Source organism: Trachemys scripta, chromosome 1, assembly GCF_013100865.1.
Source record: "Trachemys scripta elegans isolate TJP31775 chromosome 1, CAS_Tse_1.0, whole genome shotgun sequence".
Lineage (NCBI taxonomy): Eukaryota > Metazoa > Chordata > Testudines > Emydidae > Trachemys > Trachemys scripta.
Window position 1 is genome coordinate 185540942 of NC_048298.1, and position 10119 is coordinate 185551060.

Below are 10119 nucleotides of genomic sequence, written 5' to 3' on the forward strand. Positions count from 1 at the left end.
CAGCAGCCGCAGCGAGGCATCACAATGGGCTGGGCAGGGAGGAAGGAAGCACAGCGCTGTGCTTAACCCGACCCGGGCGTGAGGCTCGAGCCCAGTCCAGGCCCTTCCCCGGCTGGGAGGCCCCAAAGCAGCCCCTGCCCCTCCCCCTCCCCTCGGAGCTGCAGCATCATCACCATCGGGACCCTGAGTCACTCTGTTCCCCCGCCCCTGTCGCACCAGGCAGCCGTGGCATGGCCCGTGCCCCTCTGGCAGCACCAGGCGGAATCCAGCCTGCATCACAATGGGTCAGTGATGTGGCTACAACACGCATAACCCAAACCTTGGGAAGGAAGGACAGCGGCCGTACAGATGCGCTGGGAGCTCAGTCCTGTGGGGCAGTGACACAGAAAAAGACGTGGGGTTGGTGGTGGATAATCAGCTGGACATGAACTCACCCTGCGATGCTGTGGCCAAAGGGGCTAATGCGATCCTAGAAGGCATAAGTTGGGGAATCACAAAGAGGTTATTTTATCATTTGGCACTGGTGCGACCACTGCTGGAATCCGACCTGTGGCCAGTCCTGGTGCCCACAGTTCAAGGAGGATGTTGATAAATTGGAGATTGTTCAGAGAAGAGCCATGAAAATGACTAAAGGATTTGAAAACATGCTTTATATTGACAGACGCAAGGAGCACACTCTATTTAGTTTAACAAAGAGAAGGTTAAGGAGTGACTTGATTACAGTCTGTAAATACCTACTTGGGGAACAAATATTGAATAAAGGCTCTTCAGTCTGGAAGAGAAAGGTATAACATAGGGGTGGGGCCACACACAGCTCACCCAGGGAGGGGTAAGCATAGAAACTCAGGGCTTCCCTTAGGCTCTGGGATTGAGGCCAGAAATGTGGGGTTAAGAGTGCAGGGGGGGCTCCGGACTGGGGCAGGGGGTTGGGGTGCGGGAGGAGGTGAGGGCTCCTGCTGGGGATGTGGGCTCTGGGGTGGGGCTGGGGATTTGGGATGCAGGAGGGGGCTCCAGACTGGGGCCAAGGGGGTTGGGTGCAGGAGCGTGCTCAGGGTTGGGGTATGGGAGGAGGTTCATGGTGCAGACTCCGGAAGGAAGTTTGGGTGCAGGAGGGCACTCAGGACTGGGCCAGGGGGCTGGGGTGCAGGCTCTGGCCAGGTGGTGTTTACCTCAGGCAACTCCTGCTTGGCAGCACAGCTGGGCTAAGGAAGGCTCCCTGCCTGCCCTGGCTCCGCACAGCTCCTGGAAGCAGCCACCATGTCTGGTCCCTAGGCGGAGGGGCCAAGGGGCTGTGTGCGCTGCCCTCAGGTGCCGCACCCGGAGTTCCCATTGGCCATATTTCCCGGCCAATGGGAGTTGCACAGCCGGTGCTGGGGGCAGGGGCAGCAAGCAGAGCTTCCCTGATCGCCCCTGCTCCTAGGGGCTACAGGGACATGCTGGTCGCTTTCAAAAACTGGAGCCAACCCTAGCTTCCCCCCGCAGTGGGCCAAGCCAGCGCTCACAGCTCTCATTTGGCACTGGTGCGACCACTGCTGGAATTCTGTGGCCAGTTCTGGTGCATACAGTTCAAGAAGGATGTTGATAAATGGGAGAGGGTTCAGAGAAGAGCCACGAAAATGATTAAAGGATTTAAAAACATGTTTTATATTGACAGATGGAAGGAGCACAATCTATTTAGTTTAACAAAGAGAAGGTTAAGGAGTGACTCTCCCCCCACAGTGCAAAGACTTGCCTAGGGCCGTATGAAATGAAGCAGCGGGCCGGATCTGACCCGCAGGCCGTAGGTTCCCCACCCCTGGTGTAACATGATCCAATGGCTGGAAGTTGAAGGTAGGCAAATTCAGACTGAAAATAAGGCGTAAATTTTTAACAGCATCAACCATGGAACAATAAAAAGCCCGTAAGGGTGGGTTTTAAAAAAAAAAATCCCTAGCTTCCCTTTTTTTAACCTTTGAATATCAGGAATATCAAGTCTGGTTCGGAGGACTCAGAGGACTGGGAATTTCCTCTTTACCAACAAGAACTTTTATACCATTTGTAGGATATTGAAGTTAAATAAAATTAACTTTTAAAAACAGTAAATAAAATTTATTTCCTTTCACATTTAAGCAGGTTTGATACTTTTGATGTCATAATCATACTAATTGTCCAGTCAGCCATTCAGTCTTCTAAGGAAAACACAGCAGCCAAGACCTGAATTTATTGTTAAAAAAAGAGGGGGAAAATAAAAGTAAAAAAAAAAAAAAAAAGGTGTCAGGCCTTCTTTATATACTGTAAAGAAGAAAAGAGGGGAATATTCTTTTTTGTTCCTTTGTAGGTTGCTTTTAATAACTGTAGATTCATAGGTTTCAGAGTAGCAGCCGTGTTAGTCTGTATCCGCAAAAAGAACAGAAGTACTTGTGGCACCTTAGAGACTAACAAATTTATTAGAGCATAAGCTTTCGTGGACTACAGCCCACTTCTTCGGATGCATACAGAGTGGAATAAATATTGAAGAGATATATATACACACATACAGAGAGCATAAACAGGTGGGAGTTGTCTTACCAATTCTGAGAGACCAATTAAGTAAGAGAAAAAAAACTTTTGAAGTGATAATCAAGATAGCCCAGTACAGACAGTTTGATAAGAAGTGTGAGAATACTTACAAGGGAGATAGATTCAATGTTTGTAATGGCTCAGCCATTCCCAGTCCTTATTCAATCCTTTGTTGATTGTGTCTAGTTTGCATATCAATTCCAGCTCAGCAGTCTCTCCTTGGAGTCTGTTTTTGAAGTTTTTCTGTTGTAATATAGCCACCCGCAGGTCTGTCATTGAATGACCAGACAGGTTAAAGTGTTCTCCCACTGGTTTTTGAGTATTATGATTCCTGATGTCAGATTTGTGTCCATTAATTCTTTTGCGGAGAGACTGTCCGGTTTGGCCAATGTACATGGCAGAGGGGCATTGCTGGCACATGATGGCATATATCACATTGGTAGATGTGCAGGTGAACGAGCCCCTGATGGTATGGCTGATGTGATTAGGTCCTATGATGATGTCACTTGAATAGATATGTGGACAGAGTTGGCATCGGGCTTTGTTACAAGGATAGGTTCCTGGCTCAGTGGTTTTGTTCAGTGATGTGTGGTTGCTGGTGAGTATTTGCTTTAGGTTGGGGGGTTGTCTGTAAGCGAGGACAGGTCTGTCTCCCAAGATCTGTGAGAGTAAAGGATCATCTTTCAGGATAGGTTGTAGATCTCTGATGATGCGCTGGAGAGGTTTTAGTTGGGGGCTGAAGGTGACAGCTAGTGGTGTTCTGTTATTTTCTTTGTTGGGCCTGTCTTGTAGGAGGTGACTTCTGGGTACTCGTCTGGCTCTGTCAATCTGTTTTTTCACTTCAGCAGGTGGGTATTGTAGTTTTAAGAATGCTTGATAGAGATCTTGTAGGTGCTTGTCTCTATCTGAGGGATTGGAGCAAATGCGGTTATATCCTAGAGCTTGGCTGTAGACAATGGATCGTGTGGTGTGTCCTGGATGGAAGCTGGAGGCATGTAGGTAAGTGTAGCGGTCAGTAGGTTTCCGGTACAGGGTGGTATTTATGTGACCATCGCTTATTAGCACAGTAGTGTCCAGGAAATGGACCGCTTGTGTGGATTGATCTAGGCTGAGGTTGATGGTGGGATGGAAATTATTGAAATCATGGTGAAATTCCTCAAGGGCTTCTTTTCCATGAGTCCAGATGATGAAGATGTCATCAATGTAGCGCAAGTAGAGTAGGGGCGTTAGGGGACGAGAGCTAAGGAAGCGTTGTTCTAAGTCAGCCATAAAAATGTTGGCATAGTGTGGGGCCATGCGGGTACCCATAGCAGTGCCGCTGACTTGAAGGTATATATTGTCCCCAAATGTGAAATAGTTGTGGGTGAGGACAAAATCACAAAGTTCAGCCACCAGGTTAGCTGTGACATTATCGGGGATACTGTTCCTGATAGCTTGTAGTCCATCTTTGTGTGGAATATTGGTGTAGATCTACCCAACCCCCTTGGCCCCAGTCTGGAGCCCCCTCCTGCATTGGTGTATTCTCTTGTATCAGGGCTTCAGTCTGGCAGCCATCAGGCTGGAGCTCCCTCTTGCTCCCCTGACCCTGCCAAGCACTGCTCTATCTGTGGTGCTGTCGTTCTCAACCCTCCTACAGGGCAGCCAGTCCTCCTCCCTTGGCTTCCAGGGAGAGACTGCCTCTGTTCTGCTCAGCAGCCCTTCTTATATGGGCCAGCCTGGCCCTTACTGGCTGCTCCACTAAGCCGTCTCCCTATTGGCTGGCTCAATAAGGCCTCTTCTAATTGGCTGGGTTCTGCGCACCCTCCCCAAGGCTGCCTTAACCCTTCTTCTGCCTGTGTGGGGCAGCCGCCCCACTACACACCTTTTGCAACATTTTCATCACTTTCTCACTGACCCTAGTCAGGCACAAATCTCTGCGAACACCCAAAGCATGGTGAGTGTTGGCGGGGGCGGGGGGCACTCTACATGGGGAAAAGAGCACACACTCTTTGCAAGGGTCGTGGTGCAGCATTCTAGGGAACAAATTCTAAAATTCTCCCACACTTTTCCACAGGTGGAGGTAATTCTAGCAGACATCTCACTGCTAAGGGTAAGCAGGGAAACGAGGATACAGCTACTCCATGCTTGTGGCTTCTGCCCTTCTCCCTATACTGCTCACCTATGTGCCGCTTTGGTCCCTGCACAAGTAATTGCCGAATGGCATGGGAAAGCTTCCTACAATGGGGGGGAAGGAACAAATCTGCTCTGCCATAGAACCTTCGGCAGAGGATTACTGAGTACCGCCAGGAAACTTTCCTGGAGATCTCTCTGGAGGATTCCCGTGAGATCTCAGCGTGCATAACACTCTGTTCCGCCGTACTGATTAGCTACACAGGGAAACGTCCAGCTTACAGAAACCCAGACAGCTTCCCACATTTGTATGCCCTGAACCCACCTCTGCACTACACAAGCCACAGCCACTTACCAGAAGTCTCATCTCCTGCTTCTTGCTCGACGGAGAGCAACTGCTGAGCCTGGCTAGGCACCGCTGGAGTGGAGAACAGTTCCTGGCTGCCTGCTCCGTCGGGCGACCCCACTGGGAGCTGCACATCCTCATCTAACTCCACCTCTTCATCAATAACTTTGTCCTCCATGTTATGTCTTCTTTCAGTCGCCACCGTGCCCTCCGAAGTATCCACGGGGCTCTGGGTGATGGAGGTGGGGTTGCCACCAAGGATAGTGTCCAGCTCCTTATAGAACTGGCAGGTCTTAGGTGAAGCACCAGAGCGATGGTTTGCCTACCTTGCCTTATGGTAGGCCTGCCTCAGCTCATTTATCTTTGCTCTGCACTGCAGAGTGTCCCGATCATAGAGCCCGTAGGTATCCCAATTCCTGCGGCTCAAGCACAGCTAGGACTGCACAGCCTCCTTTTCCCATATACTGAGCAGATCCAACAGCTCTGCTGTGGTCCAGGTGAGAGAGTATTTGCTGTGGTAACCAGTCACCTGGGAAGATTCAATGAGACCTCTCCAACCGAGCACACAGGAAATGGAATTTCAAAAATTCCCAGGGCTTCTAAAGGGGAGGGGCGGATGGTTGTTTTCTTGGCTGCAAGCAGTGGAGTTCAAATAGCTGACCAGAGCAGTCAGGATGGGCACTGTGGGACACCTCCTGGAGGCCATTAAAGTGATGAAATGAAGTGTGGTGTCTACACTTGCACTTTGTCGACAAAAACATAGAGGAAAAAGATGTAAATCTCTCATGAGGATGGATGTATTTTGTCGCAAAAACCAGGCATTCTCCCTGACAAAAATCGCCTGTCAGTGTGTATGCACTCATGGTTTGGGTCGACAAACGGCAGTTTTGGCGACAAAACTTGGTAGTGTAGACAAGGTCTTAATGAATGCCAGTGAAAATGAGGTAGGATCAGAGGCTAAAATAGGAAAAGAACAAGTTAAAAATTACTTAGACAAGTTAGATATCTTCAAGTCATCAGGGCCTGCCATGAGGACGGGACTGGACTCGATGACCTCTCGGGGTCCCTTCCTGTCCTAGAATCTATGAATCTACGAAATACATCCTAGAATACTCAAGGAGCTGACTGTGGAGATATCTGAGCCATTAGTGATTATCTTCAAAAAGTCATGGAAGATGGGAGTGATTCCAGAGGATTGGGCAAATATAGTATCAATCTATAAAAAGAGGAATGACAACCCAGGGAATTACAGACCAGTCAGCTTAACTTCAAGTACCTGGAAAGATAATGGAGTAAATAATTAAGCAATCAATTTGCAAACACCTAGAAGATAATAAGGTGATAAGTAACAGTCAGCATGGATATGTCAAGAACAAATCATGTCAAACCAACCTAACAGCTTTCTTTGACAGGGTAAGAAGCCTTGTGGATAGGGGGGAAGTGGTAAATGTGGTATATCTTGACTTTAGTAAGGCTTTTGATACTGTCTCGCATGACCTTCTCATAAACAAACTAGGGAAATGCAACCTAGATGGTTTGAGACTTGCTGGTTTGATACACGCAGCTGTAGTCCACCCGTTGAATAAATTTTCCTCCCAAACAGATCCAGTTTCTTTAAGTCTTTCTGTTTGGGGGTAGCTCTTGCTTAGCTCTGTCTGTCCCTCTCATTGGCTGCCGATACAAGTAGGGACCCAGGAGGAGGGTGAGAGTATAAGTATTCATACCCCTTGGCTGGCATGTCGTATTTCTTCTCTGCCCTCTTCGAAGTGGGAGGGAGAGAAGATGGGGTCTGCCACAGGGACTGGACCCATTACCGCCTCGTTAATGGATAGGGCCACCTTACATGGTGCTGCTGCAGCCAGAATGTTAATGAAGCTGTGGGATGATTCCTTGAGCTCCTCAACCTCTAGCGCCAGGTTGGCCGCTATCCTCTTTAGGAGTTCCTGGTGGGCTCTAAAGTCATCTTGGGGCAGCGAGCCACTCGGTCCCGATGCAGCCTCACCTGGGGAGGAGGAAGAGGCCTGTACCGGAGGGGGAGCTTCCTCCTCTTCTTCTGCCTCTAGTATCTCTATTGGGTCCACATCCTGTATATTGGTACCGGGTTTGGTACAGGAATCGGGGTCCGGTGCTGAGCAGAGCAGTGCGGGAGCACACCACTTGGATGCAACCAAGTGGGACCAGTGGGATGACGAACCTGGTACGGGGGGAAAACCCCATAAGTTCCAGAATGGCCATTGCATAGGCCACTGTCCACCTAGCCAGGTACTGGCAGGGGGACCTGCACCAGGGTCTGGCAGGATGTAAGACCTGTACCGGAGGCGGCTCTTAGGGTGGGCTTAGGGCTCCATCTCAGACTCCAATGAAGAGTCTTTCCAAAGTGACCATGGTGGAGTGGTTCCCCTCACTTCCACTCTGCGGTGCTGAAGATCTGAGGACCAGTGCCGGACTAGAGATGACCTCGCCAAAAAAAGCAAGGTCGGCTTGCTCCTGTAGGGTACCAAAGATTCCGGTGCCGGAAAGAAGCTTAGAGCACCATGTTCTCTCCTGCTCATGCCCATCAGCACCGGTGGTTGTCCCATCCAGGTCAGCAGTACCAGAAGGGATAACAAGGCCCTGGCCGATGCAAAAGCCGCCGGAGTAGAAGGCACTGTGATTCTTCCTGGCATCAGCAGGGAGTCCCGCACCAGACTCAACATCCCTCTGGGCAGAGTTGATGGTGCCACCATGGGACCGGGGGTTGAGGAGTGGTCCAATGTGGGTTGCACTCCATTGTCTTCCCCATTTGCCCTTCTTCGGCACTGGAGAGTGCCCTCTCTTGGAGCGCTGCTTTTTATGTTTCTTCCCTGGCACCAGAGATGGAGAACAGTGCCAGCATGGTCGGTGGGTATCGTAGGCAGGGGTAGGCTGTGCCTTCCCAAACAGCCTAGTGTGGCCCCGCCCACACTCTGCCCCCAGGCCAGACCCCCTCTTGCAGTTCCCAGAGCGCTCTGCCTTGGTTGGCCCAGGCTGGCTGGCCTGCATCCCGCAGAGAGTTAGGTCGGCTGGTGCTGGGGCTGGGGCTGTGTCGTGATACCAGTCAGCTCTGTGTTCTTGGGGAACCAGGGTGCAGTATCCAGCCTGTCTGACTCATGAAAGGACACCGCCCTCCCCCCCCCCCAGCCTTTGCTTGAACCAAAACCGATCAGAAAAGAGACTTACAAAAAGCAATGAAAAGGCAGTGGGAGACACACCTAAACCCCTCCAGACAAGGGTGACAGGATTAAGGAAACTCCCCTAGCCTCATTTGCATCGGAGATGGGACAGGGAGGCATCTCCATTAGCATACAGAATGGAGAACAGAGATTCCAAGGCAAGAACCGCACTGAACTCTGGGACCAGAAAAGCAGGGAAGCACTACATCCTGGGGATCTCTGCTCCAGATGTTAACAAACCTATGCCTGCACACACCCAGCTCAGCAGTTATCAAACCAATTCTAGTAATGAATCCTTGATTGATATCCAAAATACTGAAGCAGCCTAACTGTATTGTGAGCTCCCTGGAGGGAACACCACCCATAACTAGGAGTGATCAGCCCCTATTGTCTTGCCTAAAGAAAATCCTTGAGTCATCAGTTTACCCATAAACAAATCTAGTGTTCTCCCTTGAACCATTGTTTCTCTACAAAAACCCCTACCTGTGTTCAAGTAAGTGCCCTGATGCATGGATCCAAACTATGCATCAGTTCCACTGGGATTTCATCTTCTCCTGACTGATTGTCCTGGGGGCTCTGCCTGTCTCCAGCACTCAGAACCCTGAGCTACCACTATCACCTGGGAACCCCGACCAGTTCAAGCTTCACGGACTGGTGAAATCCCGCTCTCTGTCAGTTTTCTTTCCTACCTCAGGAAGCTCTAACCCTGACTTGTTTGATCAGGTATAGTTTTCTATATATCACTTTTGTAACCTTTAATAATGTAACTTATGTTGGTTTAGGCTCTCCTTGTGTAGTTATCACTATTATTCAATAAATAACTTTTATGGTTAAGCTGGTTGCTTCCCTCTCTCTCTCTTTGAACTTTACTCTTTTGTGTTTTTAGCTTCCCCATTTACTCTGCAGCAACGCTTCTCTTACCTAAGCTAAAGATCCCTGTAGCACCCAAAAATACTATGGGGTTTGCTCATCAAGTGGGTTACTACCAGTACAATTGTAACGTGAAAGCGGGGATAGGGACGTGCTGAACCTGTGACATACGAAGGTGGCAGCTTGGAAGTGCTGCTTGACCCAGACTACTGAGTCCAGGGGCATATAAGGGTGGCAGTTTGAAAATGCTGTTTGATCCAGCCTGCTTAGACTTACTCTATTCCGGTGTGGTACCTGTAGCATATAAGGGTTGCAGCTTGAAAGTGCTGCTTGACCTGATCCATTCAGAGGGAGGTATGTGTGTGTGTTCATCTGGTTCTGGAGGAACCCAGCCCTGGGGAATCTAGGTCCTGCAGGATAGCTCCATTGGGACAGGACTTGCAGAAGGGAGAAGTAGAGCTCTATATGAAACACAAGTGACACAAGCAGTACATTAATAGAATTACAGAACCCCCTCCTCGCAAGAGTAACCCTAATAAATGAGCATACCCAAAAGTAACAGGCAAATCTGGTAACAAATCGGTGGAGAAACACGGGCCGCACGTGACCCTAATCACATGGTAATTGTTGAGTAGTTGCTGTGGAGTAGGGAAACTGAGGCACGGACCTGAGCAAACTTTCTTTTCCTTTTTTAGACCAAGCTCCTTTAGCAAGGACTCTCTCTCTCATAGAATATTTGGTAACCTTCTGTTAAGAATTGTGCTTAGAATACCTGTAGAACTGTGCAATATTGTAGAACTGTGCAGGTTACGAGTTGTGCCTTAAAAAGAAAGGTTTTAGAGCAATACTGTGACTAGTGAAAGAGCTGTTGGTGGGGATCAGTAGTGAGATAAGGAAGTAGAGATGGCTGAAAAAGACCTTTTGGCTGGTCGCTTGAGACAGGAGAAAACTAACAGGTTAGCGAGATAGGTAATGAAGAAGGGGAAATGCCCCTGGGAAAGGGGGTGCTTTAACCAGGGCCGACTCCAGGATTTTTGGCGCCCCAAGCGAAAACAATTTTGGCCG

At 49.4% G+C, this 10119-nt stretch overlaps 1 long non-coding RNA gene across 1 annotated transcript; it reads left to right on the forward strand.

Annotated features, from left to right (window-relative positions):
- The first annotated feature begins 198 nt into the window (after window positions 1-198).
- Window positions 199-5947, forward strand: LOC117867180. Its single transcript, XR_004643324.1, has 3 exons — window positions 199-284; window positions 1655-1830; window positions 4592-5947. It is a non-coding gene; the product is annotated as an uncharacterized LOC117867180 (long non-coding RNA).
- The last annotated feature ends 4172 nt before the right edge of the window (window positions 5948-10119 follow it).